This window comes from Pecten maximus, chromosome 13 (assembly GCF_902652985.1).
Source record: "Pecten maximus chromosome 13, xPecMax1.1, whole genome shotgun sequence".
NCBI lineage: Eukaryota > Metazoa > Mollusca > Bivalvia > Pectinida > Pectinidae > Pecten > Pecten maximus.
The window spans coordinates 438179-456043 of NC_047027.1; positions in this window are offsets into that span (position 1 = coordinate 438179).

Genomic DNA, 17865 nt, shown 5'->3' on the forward strand with positions numbered 1-17865 from the left:
ATAACCCTGCATATTAATTTCCTTATAAGACATGTACAGTTTGTATCAAACCTTTGACGATGTTCTAACTTGTTGTATGAATCTTGTCTGTCAGTATGTGTTGATCTGTCTTCAATTATAATATAAGAGATAGAATCAATGTTTTCTGTTTGTCATCTATAACCATGACATATATAATTCATTCTTGATATTTACCGTCCATTAGTTGTTATACTGTAACATGTTTTATAACATGACCTTAAAATACCATTATTGTTTATTATCCTCATCAATACTTATCTCTTTAATTTCCTTCGCAATGTCAACCGATATCTACCAAGCTTTAAATAAACCATAGCATTAAAAGTACTTTACGTACACCAAGTTGTTTCGAAAATGCAATATGTATTTTTTCAGTATCATGCACTTTATGAAGGCCAAATATTTCTGAACCAAATCTTGAGATATTTTTAGTATGGTTATCACAGACTGATAGCTGGGTTCCAATATTAAACTGATTCTTACGACATACATTTTTGTATATTGAAAACTTAAAATAAAGCTGTCCCCTCCTTTCACTGTAATTAAGCCATACCTAAATAATTGAATTCAGCTAGATTTCCAAACTACGTCCATTATATGCCACATTTCGTTGTTCCTGAAAATACCACAATTATAAGATACAGACACTTTTGTTGTATTGGTATTGCCTGCTAAGTCCCACATTCTGGTACAGATGTAAAGTTTTAATTTTTATAGATGGACAGTTGTCATATAAAAATTGAATTTCACAATACTTTACATATACTTAGAACCATAAGAGAGATACAATTCCGACAGGAAACAATCGAAATAATAGGATATTGCGCTATTTTTATACACTAACCTCACTGATGTGTTTTGTGTGGGTATCTATACTAACCTCACTGATGTGTTTTGTGTGGGTATCTATACTAACCTCACAGAGATGTTTTGTGTGGGTATATATACTAACGTCACTGAGGTGTTTTGTGTGGGTATCTATACTAACGTCACTGAGGTGTTTGGTGTGGGTATCTATACTAACCTCAGTGAGGTGTTTTGTGTGGGTATCTATACTAACCTCACAGAGATGTTTTGTGTGGGTATCTATACTAACCTCACAGAGATGTTTTGTGTGGGTATATATACTAACGTCACTGAGGTGTTTTGTGTGGGTATCTATACTAACGTCACTGAGGTGTTTGGTGTGGGTATCTATACTAACCTCAGTGAGGTGTTTTGTGTGGGTATCTATACTAACCTCACAGAGATGTTTTGTGTGGGTATCTATACTAACCTTACTGAGGTGTTTTGTGTGGGTATCTATACTAACCTTACTGAGATGTTTTGTGTGGGTATCTATACTAACGTCACTGAGGTGTTTTGTGTGGGTATCTATACTAACCTCACTGAGATGTTTTGTGTGGGTATCTATACTAACCTCACTGAGGTGTTTTGTGTGGGTATCTATACTAACCTCACTGAGGTGTTTTGTGTGGGTATCTATACTAACGTCACTGAGGTGTTTTGTGTGGGTATCTATACTAACCTCACTGAGGTGTTTTGTGTGGGTATCTATACTAACGTCACTGAGGTGTTTTGTGTGGGTATCTATACTAACCTCACTGAGGTGTTTTGTGTGGGTATCTATACTAACCTCACTGAGGTGTTTTGTGTGGGTATCTATACTAACCTCACTGAGGTGTTTTGTGTGGGTATCTATACTAACCTCACTGAGGTGTTTTGTGTGGGTATCTATACTAACCTCACTGAGGTGTTTTGTGTGGGTATCTATACTAACCTCACTGAGGTGTTTTGTGTGGGTATCTATACTAACCTCACTGAGGTGTTTTGTGTGGGTATCTATACTAACCTCACTGAGGTGTTTTGTGTGGGTATCTATACTAACCTCACTGAGGTGTTTTGTGTGGGTATCTATACTAACCTCACTGAGGTGTTTTGTGTGGGTATCTATACTAACCTCACTGAGGTGTTTTGTGTGGGTATCTATACTAACCTCACTGAGGTGTTTTGTGTGGGTATCTATACTAACCTTACTGAGGTGTTTTGTGTGGGTATCTATACTAACCTCACTGAGGTGTTTTGTGTGGGTATCTATACTAACCTTACTGAGGTGTTTTGTGTGGGTATCTATACTAACCTCACTGAGGTGTTTTGTGTGGGTATCTATACTAACCTCACTGAGGTGTTTTGTGTGGGTATCTATACTAACCTTACTGAGGTGTTTTGTGTGGGTATCTATACTAACCTTACTGAGATGTTTTGTGTGGGTATCTATACTAACCGTCACTGAGGTGTTTTGTGTATACCGTTTATCAGATACATATACATTTCTTCATAAATAGAACACAGGGAGCGATATTATATATTAGGTGAGGCGTCAGACTGGGTATGGACGTACTCATGTTATTCGAGACACGCTCTATTTTAATGTCCGTCATTCCACTTGATTGTCATTCCCAAGACACATGGTAAGTGTGCAACAGGTAAATTATCCGTGACACAGTTACAATTAAGGATTGAATAATGTTATGTTGAGGTGTATAGGGAGTATAAACCTCAATAGGTCTTGAGACAAATTTGATGAACTGCGAAGCAATTTGTCTCAAGACCTATTGAGGTTTATACCCCTATACACCTCAACATAACTTTATTCAATCCTTATATTTATATTTTTTGATATTTTGTACAATATTTTTGTCTTTGACAAATAGGGACTTGTGCAAGTATACCACAGAACTAACCGGAATGTACGTCATCATTCTTCGTCTACATATGGTTAATACTTTTAGCATTTCTTTCGTAAACAAACTTAATAGCGAATTAAAACAAATATTAGTTTTAAAGGAATTTATTTCATATAAATATGATCACTTTTGAAAAGGAATTAAAAAAGTATAGTCCAAGCTCGACAAATGTATTCCTACGCCGGACTTGATATAGTTCATTGAAAAATGACTCGAGTTAACTGTGGTAGGTTCATAGAGTCTGAATTGAGTGGAAATATAAATATTTACATGTGGATGCATGCATGGAATTACTGAATTGTGTCCCTTTTTGAATGTTCGGTATGTTCTTATGTTATAAGGTCCCATCACGGTCATCCCACAGTTTAATAAACCAATCTGTATGGTCGTGTAGGAGGAGCTAAGCTGTAATGAGTTTCATTGACGGGTTGGGTCGTGTCAAAGAGCTTGTCACAATGTCGCTGATATTTAGTTTTTTCGCTAACCTCGTGACTCTAGCGTCCCTCGAGTTGTTTTTCGGACTGACCATTTATGTACCTCATATAGTATCCGGTCCTGGGATATAGAGTAAATGTTCTGGACACTTAAATTGCTTTCTTAAACATGATTTCTAGCCTATTTCTCCCAGTTTCCCCACTTTTGAAGTGTTCTTGCTAACTCCCAACTTCATAGCACGATAGAGAATTGTGTTGATGACTGACTGTTCTCTTTGACCCCAGACAGCCGCAGAGTAAAACAGAATGAGGCCAACTAGACTTGTATATACGTCAATCCTCCTGCCTCAGTAGGTTTTACTGTGAGAGCCCCTATCGCCCTACTGGCCGATCCTTCAGTGCAATCTTTATAGCTAAATGCTTACCCATCCAAAGACCCAAGTACTTGTATTTGCTGGTAAGTTCAATCATATGAAATAAAACTCGGTGACCGGCCTTGATAAAGGGCGAAAATATATCACATCAGTTTACTATAGAAACACACCAACTATTAACGGCATCTTGTGAAGTTCATTCACTGCCTGGGCTAGTGGCTCAATGTCGTCGGCGTAGAGCAATGAAGAAATATTGAGCTCGTCGATATCAATACCTCTATTTAGAGAATTCGGGCTTTCGATTAAATCGTTGATATACAGATCAAAAAGAATCGGGGACAGCCTTGTTTTAAACCATTTTGTACATCGAACCAGTCCGTTTGAACTCCTTTGACCTTCACACAGCACTTATACCATAGATAACTTCTATCTACTGTGTCAAACGGCTTCGTGTAGTAAAGCACGCGTAGGTCTATAAAGCACGCGTAGGTCTATAAAGCGCGCGAATGTCGATTGCTTTGCTAACTTCCTGTTGGTAAGGATCGTAAATACCGTGTAGGTGTGATCAGGCAACTTCTCTTTTAGTGGAAACCATTCTGTTCGTCGGATATTTGTTCATTTCTCTCCATCCATTTTGTTAGTCACTGATTCAGTATGAGACAGTATACCTGACAGGACAGTGATACCCCGGTATGTAAGTGGTTCTGTGGATCTGTACTGCTGTGTTTTATAACTTACCTGACAGGACAGTGATACCCCGGTATGTAAGTGGTTCTGTGGATCTGTACTGTTGTGTTTTATAACTTACCTGACAGGACAGTGATACCCCGGTATGTAAGTGGTTCTGTGGATCTGTACTGTTGTGTTTTATAACTTACCTGACAGGACAGTGATACCCCGGTATGTAAGTGGTTCTGTGGATCTGTACTGTTGTGTTTTATAACTTACCTGACAGGACAGTGATACCCCGGTATGTAAGTGGTTCTGTGGATCTGTACTGTTGTGTTTTATAACTTACCTGACAGGACAGTGATACCCCGGTATGTAAGTGGTTCTGTGGATCTGTACTGTTGTGTTTTATAACTTACCTGACAGGACAGTGATACCCCGGTATGTAAGTGGTTCTGTGGATCTGTACTGTTGTGTTTTATAACTTACCTGACAGGACAGTGATACCCCGGTATGTAAGTGGTTCAGTGGATCTGTACTGTTGTGTTTTATAACTTACCTGACAGGACAGTGATACCCCGGTATGTAAGTGGTTCTGTGGATCTGTACTGTTGTGTTTTATAACTTACCTGACAGGACAGTGATACCCCGGTATGTAAGTGGTTCTGTGGATCTGTACTGTTTGGTTTTATAACTTACCTGACAGGAGAGTGATACCCCGGTATGTAAGTGGTTCTGTGTATCTGTACTGTTTGGTTTTATCAATGGATTGACCACGCCCCTTTTCCATTGATCAGACACAGTACCACTACCAAAGCATTTTGTGATAATATTAAAATGTGAATCCACACGAAAGTCGTTCTTCAACATTTGCGCGTGTATACCGTCGACCCCAGCGGCCGTGTAGCTTAATAAGTGAATCGCGTTTTTACTTCTAGGGAAACTGTCATATTCAAATCCGTGTCCTTATCTAGGTATTTTATGTAAGCTATATATTCCTCTACGTGTACATTAGTCTCGCGCGCTGGTACCTGGGTTATCAGGTGAGTATAAGCTCGCGAAGTCAGATTTCTAGCGACCAAAAACTGAATTAACATCAGTGATAGTTTCTCCATCATCACTAGTTACTTCCCAATGTAACACTTCCTGTCATTAACTATACCAATTAGTCTTATTTCCTTACATAAATCTAACGTACTGTTTTTCATATTCGATTCGACACTAGTTCTTTTTGCCTATTTGGGGATGGTTGGGTTTATATCTGTCGGAATACTCCGTTCAACAGTGTTTCTTTTTAAGTTTATTTTCTAGTCCACCGTTATTATTACTTTGTTTCTCAGGCGTGCACACTTTTTCCCATTGTAATTGTAAAACGTCGTCCTTATAACGTTTGCGTGTTGGGCATTGTTGACGGCGATACAAGCTCGACTCCGCGCTCGATGGGTGTGTTAGGCCCAGGCGGTCGATCTCCTCATCGTCGGATTGTGAAAATAGTCGTACGTAGAATTTACATCAGTTTTAATACATATATATATATATCAAGAATCTTACTGCTTCCTTGAGGAATCCAATATTGCAAATCGTGACCATTTCTTTCCTTTTGATAATAATTGACTTCCTGTAATGACGTTCAGGTATGTGTTTGTAATGACATTCAGGTATGTGTTTGTAATGACATTCAGGTATGTGTTTGTAATGACATTCGGGTATGTGTTTGTAATGACATTCAGGTATGTGTTTGTAATGACATTCGGGTATGTGTTTGTAATGACATTCGGGTATGTGTTTGTGACCTATTGTGACTCATTTTCGAATTGATAAAGATAACAAAACTCATCGCAAATGTCACGTTAGATACCTGTCGGGGAACACCTGCCCATCGACCACTTTCAACTGGTAATATGAAATTAGATGTCCTACATCTTCTTAAAGATTTTCTTTTCTCTAAATTAAGTTGGAACATATTAGTCTCTAATTCCAAACTTGTTCTTAAAATGGAATAAGTTTCTCCGTGTGAGGAAATATCTATATCATGTGAGGAAATATATCTATATCAGGGTGAGGATATATCTATATCATGTGAGGATATATCTATATCATGTGAGATATCTATATCATGTGAGGAAATATCTATATATCTATATCATGTGAGGATATATCTATATCATGTGAGGATATATCTATATCATGTGAGGATATATCTATATCACGTGAGGATATATCTATATCGTGAGGATATATCTATATCACGTGAGGATATATCTATATCACGTGAGGATATATCTATATCATGTGAGGATATATCTATATCATGTGAGGAAATATCTATATCACGTGAGGATATATCTATATCACGTGAGGATATATCTATTTCTATATCATGTGAGGATATATCTATATCATGTGAGGATATATCTATATCACGTGAGGGTATATCTATATCACGTGAGGGTATATCTATATCAATGTGTAGTAAGTATACACCAATGTGTAGTAAGTATACACCAATGTGTAGTAAGTATACACCACATGTAGTAAGTATACACCACATGTAGTAAGTATACACCAATGTGTAGTAAGTATACACCAATGTGTAGTAGGTATACACCAATGTGTAGTAAGTATAAGTATACACCAATGTGTAGTAAGTATACACCACATGTAGTAAGTATACACCAATGTGTAGTAAGTATACACCAATGTGTAGTAAGTATACATCAATGTGTAGTAAGTATACACCACATGTAGTAAGTATACACCACATGTAGTAAGTATACACCACATGTAGTAAGTATACACCAATGTGTAGTAAGTATACACCACATGTAGTAAGTATACACCACATGTAGTAAGTATACACCAATGTGTAGTAAGTATACACCACATGTAGTAAGTATACACCACATGTAGTAAGTATACACCACATGTAGTAAGTATACACCACATGTAGTAAGTATACACCAATGTGTAGTAAGTATACACCACATGTAGTAAGTATACACCAATGTGTAGTAAGTATACACCAATGTGTAGTAAGTATACACCAATGTGTAGTAAGTATACACCAATGTGTAGTAAGTATACACCACATGTAGTAAGTATACACCACATGTAGTAAGTATACACCAATGTGTAGTAAGTATACACCAATGTGTAGTAAGTATACACCAATGTGTAGTAAGTATACACCAATGTGTAGTAAGTATACACCAATGTGTAGTAAGTATACACCACATGTAGTAAGTATACACCAATGTGTAGTAAGTATACACCACATGTAGTAAGTATACACCAATGTGTAGTAAGTATATACACCAATGTGTAGTAAGTATACACCACATGTAGTAGGTATACACCAATGTGTAGTAAGTATACACCACATGTAGTAAGTATACACCACATGTAGTAAGTATACACCAATGTGTAGTAAGTATACACCACATGTAGTAAGTATACACCAATGTGTAGTAAGTATACACCAATGTGTAGTAAGTATACACCACATGTAGTAAGTATACACCAATGTGTAGTAAGTATACACCAATGTGTAGTAAGTATACACCAATGTATAGTAAGTATACACCAATGTGTAGTAAGTATACACCAATGTGTAGTAAGTATACACCACATGTAGTAAGTATACACCAATGTGTAGTAAGTATACACCAATGTGTAGTAAGTATACACCACATGTAGTAAGTATACACCAATGTATAGTAAGTATACACCAATGTATAGTAAGTATACACCAATGTATAGTAAGTATACACCACATGTAGTAAGTATACACCAATGTGTAGTAAGTATACACCAATGTGTAGTAAGTATACACCACATGTAGTAAGTATACATCACATGTAGTAAGTATACACCACATGTAGTAAGTATACACCAATGTGTAGTAAGTATACACCAATGTGTAGTAAGTATACACCAATGTGTAGTAAGTATACACCAATGTATAGTAAGTATACACCAATGTGTAGTAAGTATACACCACATGTAGTAAGTATACACCACATGTAGTAAGTATACACCACATGTAGTAAGTATACACCACATGTAGTAAGTATACACCACATGTAGTAAGTATACACCAATGTATAGTAAGTATACACCAATGTATAGTAAGTATACACCAATGTATAGTAAGTATACACCACATGTAGTAAGTATACACCACATGTAGTAAGTATACACCACATGTAGTAAGTATACACCACATGTAGTAAGTATACACCACATGTAGTAAGTATACACCACATGTAGTAAGTATACACCACATGTAGTAAGTATACAACAATGTGTAGTAAGTATACACCAATGTGTAGTAAGTATACACCAATGTGTAGTAAGTATACACCAATGTGTAGTAAGTATACACCACATGTAGTAAGTATACACCAATGTGTAGTAAGTATACACCAATGTGTAGTAAGTATACACCAATGTGTAGTAAGTATACACCACTGTGTAGTAAGTATACACCACATGTGTAGTAAGTATACACCACATGTAGTAAGTATACACCACATGTAGTAAGTATACACCACATGTAGTAAGTATACACCACATGTAGTAAGTATACACCAATGTGTAGTAAGTATACACCACATGTAGTAAGTATACACCACTGTGTAGTAAGTATACACCAATGTGTAGTAAGTATACACCACATGTAGTAAGTATACACCACATGTAGTAAGTATACACCAATGTGTAGTAAGTATACACCACATGTAGTAAGTATACACCACATGTAGTAAGTATACACCACATGTAGTAAGTATACACCACATGTAGTAAGTATACACCAATGTGTAGTAAGTATACACCAATGTGTAGTAAGTATACACCAATGTGTAGTAAGTATACACCACATGTAGTAAGTATACACCACTGTGTAGTAAGTATACACCACGTGTAGTAAGTATACACCACATGTAGTAAGTATACACCACATGTAGTAAGTATACACCACATGTAGTAAGTATACACCACATGTAGTAAGTATACACCACATGTAGTAAGTATACACCACATGTAGTAAGTATACACCACATGTAGTAAGTATACACCACATGTAGTAAGTATACACCAATGTGTAGTAAGTATACACCAATGTAGTAAGTATACACCAATGTGTAGTAAGTATACACCAATGTAGTAAGTATACACCAATGTGTAGTAAGTATACACCACATGTAGTAAGTATACACCAATGTGTAGTAAGTATACACCACATGTAGTAAGTATACACCAATGTGTAGTAAGTATACACCAATGTGTAGTAAGTATACACCACATGTAGTAAGTATACACCAATGTGTAGTAAGTATACACCACATGTAGTAAGTATACACCAATGTGTAGTAAGTATACACCAATGTGTAGTAAGTATACACCAATGTGTAGTAAGTATACACCACATGTAGTAAGTATACACCAATGTGTAGTAAGTATACACCACATGTAGTAAGTATACACCAATGTGTAGTAAGTATACACCACATGTAGTAAGTATACACCACATGTAGTAAGTATACACCACATGTGTAGTAAGTATACACCACATGTAGTAAGTATACACCACATGTAGTAAGTATACACCAATGTGTAGTAAGTATACACCAATGTGTAGTAAGTATACACCACATGTGTAGTAAGTATACACCACATGTAGTAAGTATACACCACATGTAGTAAGTATACACCACATGTAGTAAGTATACACCACATGTAGTAAGTATACACCACATGTAGTAAGTATACACCAATGTGTAGTAAGTATACACCAATGTGTAGTAAGTATACACCACATGTAGTAAGTATACACCAATGTGTAGTAAGTATACACCAATGTGTAGTAAGTATACACCACATGTAGTAAGTATACACCAATGTGTAGTAAGTATACACCACATTTAGTAAGTATACACCAATGTGTAGTAAGTATACACCACATGTAGTAAGTATACACCAATGTGTAGTAAGTATACACCAATGTGTAGTAAGTATACACCACATGTAGTAAGTATACACCACATGTAGTAAGTATACACCAATGTGTAGTAAGTATACACCACATGTAGCAAGTATACACCACATGTAGTAAGTATACACCAATGTGTAGTAAGTATACACCACATGTAGTAAGTATACACCACATGTAGTAAGTATACACCAATGTGTAGTAAGTATACACCACATGTAGTAAGTATACACCAATGTGTAGTAAGTATACACCACATGTAGTAAGTATACACCACATGTAGTAAGTATACACCACATGTAGTAAGTATACACCAATGTGTAGTAAGTATACACCACATGTAGTAAGTATACACCACATGTAGTAAGTATACACCAATGTGTAGTAAGTATACACCACATGTAGTAAGTATACACCACATGTAGTAAGTATACACCACATGTAGTAAGTATACACCAATGTGTAGTAAGTATACACCACATGTAGTAAGTATACACCAATGTGTAGTAAGTATACACCAATGTGTAGTAAGTATACACCAATGTGTAGTAAGTATACACCAATGTGTAGTAAGTATACACCAATGTGTAGTAAGTATACACCAATGTGTAGTAAGTATACACCAATGTGTAGTAAGTATACACCAATGTGTAGTAAGTATACACCAATGTGTAGTAAGTATACACCAGTGTGTAGTAAGTATACACCAATGTGTAGTAAGTATACACCAATGTGTAGTAAGTATACACCAATGTGTAGTGAGTATACACCACATGTAGTAAGTATACACCAATGTGTAGTAAGTATACACCACATGTAGTAAGTATACACCACATGTAGTAAGTATACACCACATGTAGTAAGTATACACCACATGTAGTAAGTATACACCACATGTAGTAAGTATACACCACATGTAGTAAGTATACACCAATGTGTAGTAAGTATACACCAATGTGTAGTAAGTATACACCAATGTTTAGTAAGTATACACCAATGTGTAGTAAGTATACACCACATGTAGTAAGTATACACCACATGTAGTAAGTATACACCAATGTGTAGTAAGTATACACCAATGTAGTAAGTATACACCACATGTGTAGTAAGTATACACCACATGTAGTAAGTATACACCACATGTAGTAAGTATACACCAATGTGTAGTAAGTATACACCACATGTAGTAAGTATACACCAATGTGTAGTAAGTATACACCAATGTGTAGTAAGTATACACCAATGTGTAGTAAGTATACACCAATGTGTAGTAAGTATACACCAATGTGTAGTAAGTATACACCAATGTGTAGTAAGTATACACCAATGTGTAGTAAGTATACACCAATGTGTAGTAAGTATACACCAATGTGTAGTAAGTATACACCAATGTGTAGTAAGTATACACCACATGTAGTAAGTATACACCAATGTGTAGTAAGTATACACCACATGTAAGTAAGTATACACCATGTGTAGTAAGTATACACCAATGTGTAGTAAGTATACACCAATGTGTAGTAAGTATACACCAATGTGTAGTAAGTATACACCAATGTGTAGTAAGTATACACCAATGTGTAGTAGTATACACCAATGTGTAGTAAGTATACACCATATGTAGTAAGTATACACCAATGTGTAGTAAGTATACACCACATGTAGTAAGTATACACCAATGTGTAGTAAGTATACACCAATGTGTAGTAAGTATACACCACATGTAGTAAGTATACACCAATGTGTAGTAAGTATACACCACATGTAGTAAGTATACACCAATGTAGTAAGTATACACCAATGTGTAGTAAGTATACACCAATGTAGTAAGTATACACCAATATGTAGTAAGTATACACCACATGTAGTAAGTATACACCAATGTGTAGTAAGTATACACCACATGTAGTAAGTATACACCACATGTAGTAAGTATACACCAATGTGTAGTAAGTATACACCACATGTAGTAAGTATACACCAATGTGTAGTAAGTATACACCAATGTGTAGTAAGTATACACCACATGTAGTAAGTATACACCAATGTAGTAAGTATACACCAATGTGTAGTAAGTATACACCAATGTGTAGTAAGTATACACCACATGTAGTAAGTATACACCAATATGTAGTAAGTATACACCAATGTGTAGTAAGTATACACCACATGTAGTAAGTATACACCAATGTGTAGTAAGTATACACCAATGTGTAGTAAGTATACACCAATGTGTAGTAAGTATACACCACATGTAGTAAGTATACACCAATGTGTAGTAAGTATACACCAATGTGTAGTAAGTATACACCAATGTGTAGTAAGTATACACCACATGTAGTAAGTATACACCAATGTGTAGTAAGTATACAACAATGTGTAGTAAGTATACACCACATGTAGTAAGTATACACCACATGTAGTAAGTATACACCACATGTAGTAAGTATACACCACTGTGTAGTAAGTATACACCAATGTGTAGTAAGTATACACCAATGTAGTAAGTATACACCAATGTGTAGTAAGTATACACCAATGTAGTAAGTATACACCAATGTGTAGTAAGTATACACCACATGTAGTAAGTATACACCAATGTGTAGTAAGTATACACCACATGTAGTAAGTATACACCAATGTGTAGTAAGTATACACCAATGTGTAGTAAGTATACACCACATGTAGTAAGTATACACCAATGTGTAGTAAGTATACACCACATGTAGTAAGTATACACCAATGTGTAGTAAGTATACACCACATGTAGTAAGTATACACCAATGTGTAGTAAGTATACACCAATGTGTAGTAAGTATACACCACATGTAGTAAGTATACACCAATGTGTAGTAAGTATACACCACATGTAGTAAGTATACACCAATGTGTAGTAAGTATACACCACATGTAGTAAGTATACACCACATGTAGTAAGTATACACCACATGTGTAGTAAGTATACACCACATGTAGTAAGTATACACCACATGTAGTAAGTATACACCAATGTGTAGTAAGTATACACCAATGTGTAGTAAGTATACACCACATGTGTAGTAAGTATACACCACATGTAGTAAGTATACACCACATGTAGTAAGTATACACCACATGTAGTAAGTATACACCACATGTAGTAAGTATACACCACATGTAGTAAGTATACACCAATGTGTAGTAAGTATACACCAATGTGTAGTAAGTATACACCACATGTAGTAAGTATACACCAATGTGTAGTAAGTATACACCAATGTGTAGTAAGTATACACCACATGTAGTAAGTATACACCAATGTGTAGTAAGTATACACCACATTTAGTAAGTATACACCAATGTGTAGTAAGTATACACCACATGTAGTAAGTATACACCAATGTGTAGTAAGTATACACCAATGTGTAGTAAGTATACACCACATGTAGTAAGTATACACCACATGTAGTAAGTATACACCAATGTGTAGTAAGTATACACCACATGTAGCAAGTATACACCACATGTAGTAAGTATACACCAATGTGTAGTAAGTATACACCACATGTAGTAAGTATACACCACATGTAGTAAGTATACACCAATGTGTAGTAAGTATACACCACATGTAGTAAGTATACACCAATGTGTAGTAAGTATACACCACATGTAGTAAGTATACACCACATGTAGTAAGTATACACCACATGTAGTAAGTATACACCAATGTGTAGTAAGTATACACCACATGTAGTAAGTATACACCAATGTGTAGTAAGTATACACCAATGTGTAGTAAGTATACACCAATGTGTAGTAAGTATACACCAATGTGTAGTAAGTATACACCAATGTGTAGTAAGTATACACCAATGTGTAGTAAGTATACACCAATGTGTAGTAAGTATACACCAGTGTGTAGTAAGTATACACCAATGTGTAGTAAGTATACACCAATGTGTAGTAAGTATACACCAATGTGTAGTGAGTATACACCAATGTGTAGTAAGTATACACCACATGTAGTAAGTATACACCACATGTAGTAAGTATCCACCAATGTGTAGTAAGTATACACCAATGTGTAGTAAGTATACACCAATGTTTAGTAAGTATACACCAATGTGTAGTAAGTATACACCACATGTAGTAAGTATACACCACATGTAGTAAGTATCCACCAATGTGTAGTAAGTATACACCAATGTAGTAAGTATACACCAATGTGTAGTAAGTATACACAAATGTAGTAAGTATACACCACATGTAGTAAGTATACACCAATGTGTAGTAAGTATACACCACATGTAGTAAGTATACACCAATGTGTAGTAAGTATACACCAATGTGTAGTAAGTATACACCAATGTGTAGTAAGTATACACCAATGTGTAGTAAGTATACACCAATGTGTAGTAAGTATACACCAATGTGTAGTGAGTATACACCAATGTGTAGTAAGTATACACCAATGTGTAGTAAGTATACACCAATGTGTAGTAAGTATACACCAATGTGTAGTAAGTATACACCAATGTGTAGTAAGTATACACCAATGTAGTAAGTATACACCAATGTGTAGTAAGTATACACCACATGAAGTAAGTATACACCACATGTAGTAAGTATACACCAATGTGTAGTAAGTATACACCAATGTGTAGTAAGTATACACCAATGTGTAGTAAGTATACACCAATGTGTAGTAAGTATACACCAATGTGTAGTAAGTATACACCAATGTGTAGTAAGTATACACCATATGTAGTAAGTATCCACCAATGTGTAGTAAGTATACACCAATGTGTAGTAAGTATACACCAATGTGTAGTAAGTATACACCAATGTGTAGTAAGTATACACCACATGTAGTAAGTATACACCACATGTGTAGTAAGTATCCACCAATGTGTAGTAAGTATACACCAATGTAGTAAGTATACACCAATGTGTAGTAAGTATACACCAATGGTAGTAAGTATACACCACATGTAGTAAGTATACACCACATGTGTAGTAAGTATACACCAATGTGTAGTAAGATACACCAATGTAGTAAGTATACACCAATGTGTAGTAAGTATACACCAATGTAGTAAGTATACACCAATGTGTAGTAAGTATACACCAATGTGTAGTAAGTAACACCATATGTAGTAAGTATACACCAATGTGTAGGTAAGTATACACCACATGTAGTAAGTATACACCAATGTGTATAAGTATACACCAATGTGTAGTAAGTATACACCACATGTTAGTAAGTATACACCAATGTGTAGTAGTACACACATGTAGTAGTATACACCAATGTGTAGTAAGTATACACCAATGTGTAGTAAGTATACACCAATGTAGTAAGTATACACCAATATGTAGTAAGTATACACCAATGTAGTAGTATACACCAATGTGTAGTAAGTATACACCACATGTGTAGTAAGTATACACCACATGTAGTAAGTATACACCAATGTGTAGTAAGTATACACCACATGTAGTAAGTATACACCAATGTGTAGTAAGTATACACCAATGTGTAGTAAGTATACACCACATGTAGTAAGTATACACCAATGTGTAGTAAGTATACACCACATGTAGTAAGTATACACCAATGTGTAGTAAGTATACACCAATGTGTAGTAAGTATACACCAATTTAGTAAGTATACACCAATATGTAGTAAGTATACACCACATGTAGTAAGTATACACCAATGTGTAGTAAGTATACACCAATGTAGTAAGTATACACCACATGGTAGTAAGTATACACCAATGTGTAGTAAGTATACACCACATGTAGTAAGTATACACCAATGTGTAGTAAGTATACACCAATGTGTAGTAAGTATACACCACATGTAGTAAGTATACACCAATGTGTAGTAAGTATACACCAATGTGTAGTAAGTATACACCACATGTAGTAAGTATACACCAATATGTAGTAAGTATACACCAATGTGTAGTAAGTATACACCACATGTAGTAAGTATACACCAATGTGTAGTAAGTATACACCAATGTGTAGTAAGTATACACCAATGTGTAGTAAGTATACACCACATGTAGTAAGTATACACCAATGTGTAGTAAGTATACACCAATGTGTAGTAAGTATACACCAATGTGTAGTAAGTATACACCACATGTAGTAAGTATACACCAATGTGTAGTAAGTATACAACAATGTGTAGTAAGTATACACCACATGTAGTAAGTATACACCACATGTAGTAAGTATACACCACTGTGTAGTAAGTATACACCAATGTGTAGTAAGTATACACCAATGTAGTAAGTATACACCAATGTGTAGTAAGTATACACCAATGTAGTAAGTATACACCAATGTGTAGTAAGTATACACCACATGTAGTAAAGTATACCACCAATGTGTAGTAAGTATACACCACATGTAGTAAGTATACACCAATGTGTAGTAAGTATACACCAATGTGTAGTAAGTATACACCACATGTAGTAAGTATACACCAATGTGTAGTAAGTATACACCACATGTAGTAAGTATACACCAATGTGTAGTAAGTATACACCACATGTAGTAAGTATACACCAATGTGTAGTAAGTATACACCAATGTGTAGTAAGTATACACCACATGTAGTAAGTATACACCAATGTGTAGTAAGTATACACCACATGTAGTAAGTATACACCAATGTGTAGTAAGTATACACCACATGTAGTAAGTATACACCACATGTAGTAAGTATACACCACATGTGTAGTAAGTATACACCACATGTAGTAAGTATACACCACATGTAGTAAGTATACACCAATGTGTAGTAAGTATACACCAATGTGTAGTAAGTATACACCACATGTGTAGTAAGTATACACCACATGTAGTAAGTATACACCACATGTAGTAAGTATACACCACATGTAGTAAGTATACACCACATGTAGTAAGTATACACCACATGTAGTAAGTATACACCACTGTGTAGTAAGTATACACCAATGTGTAGTAAGTATACACCACATGTAGTAAGTATACACCAATGTGTAGTAAGTATACACCAATGTGTAGTAAGTATACACCACATGTAGTAAGTATACACCAATGTGTAGTAAGTATACACCACATTTAGTAAGTATACACCAATGTGTAGTAAGTATACACCACATGTAGTAAGTATACACCAATGTGTAGTAAGTATACACCAATGTGTAGTAAGTATACACCACATGTAGTAAGTATACACCACATGTAGTAAGTATACACCAATGTGTAGTAAGTATACACCACATGTAGCAAGTATACACCACATGTAGTAAGTATACACCAATGTGTAGTAAGTATACACCACATGTAGTAAGTATACACCACATGTAGTAAGTATACACCAATGTGTAGTAAGTATACACCACATGTAGTAAGTATACACCAATGTGTAGTAAGTATACACCACATGTAGTAAGTATACACCACATGTAGTAAGTATACACCACATGTAGTAAGTATACACCAATGTGTAGTAAGTATACACCACATGTAGTAAGTATACACCAATGTGTAGTAAGTATACACCAATGTGTAGTAAGTATACACCAATGTGTAGTAAGTATACACCAATGTGTAGTAAGTATACACCAATGTGTAGTAAGTATACA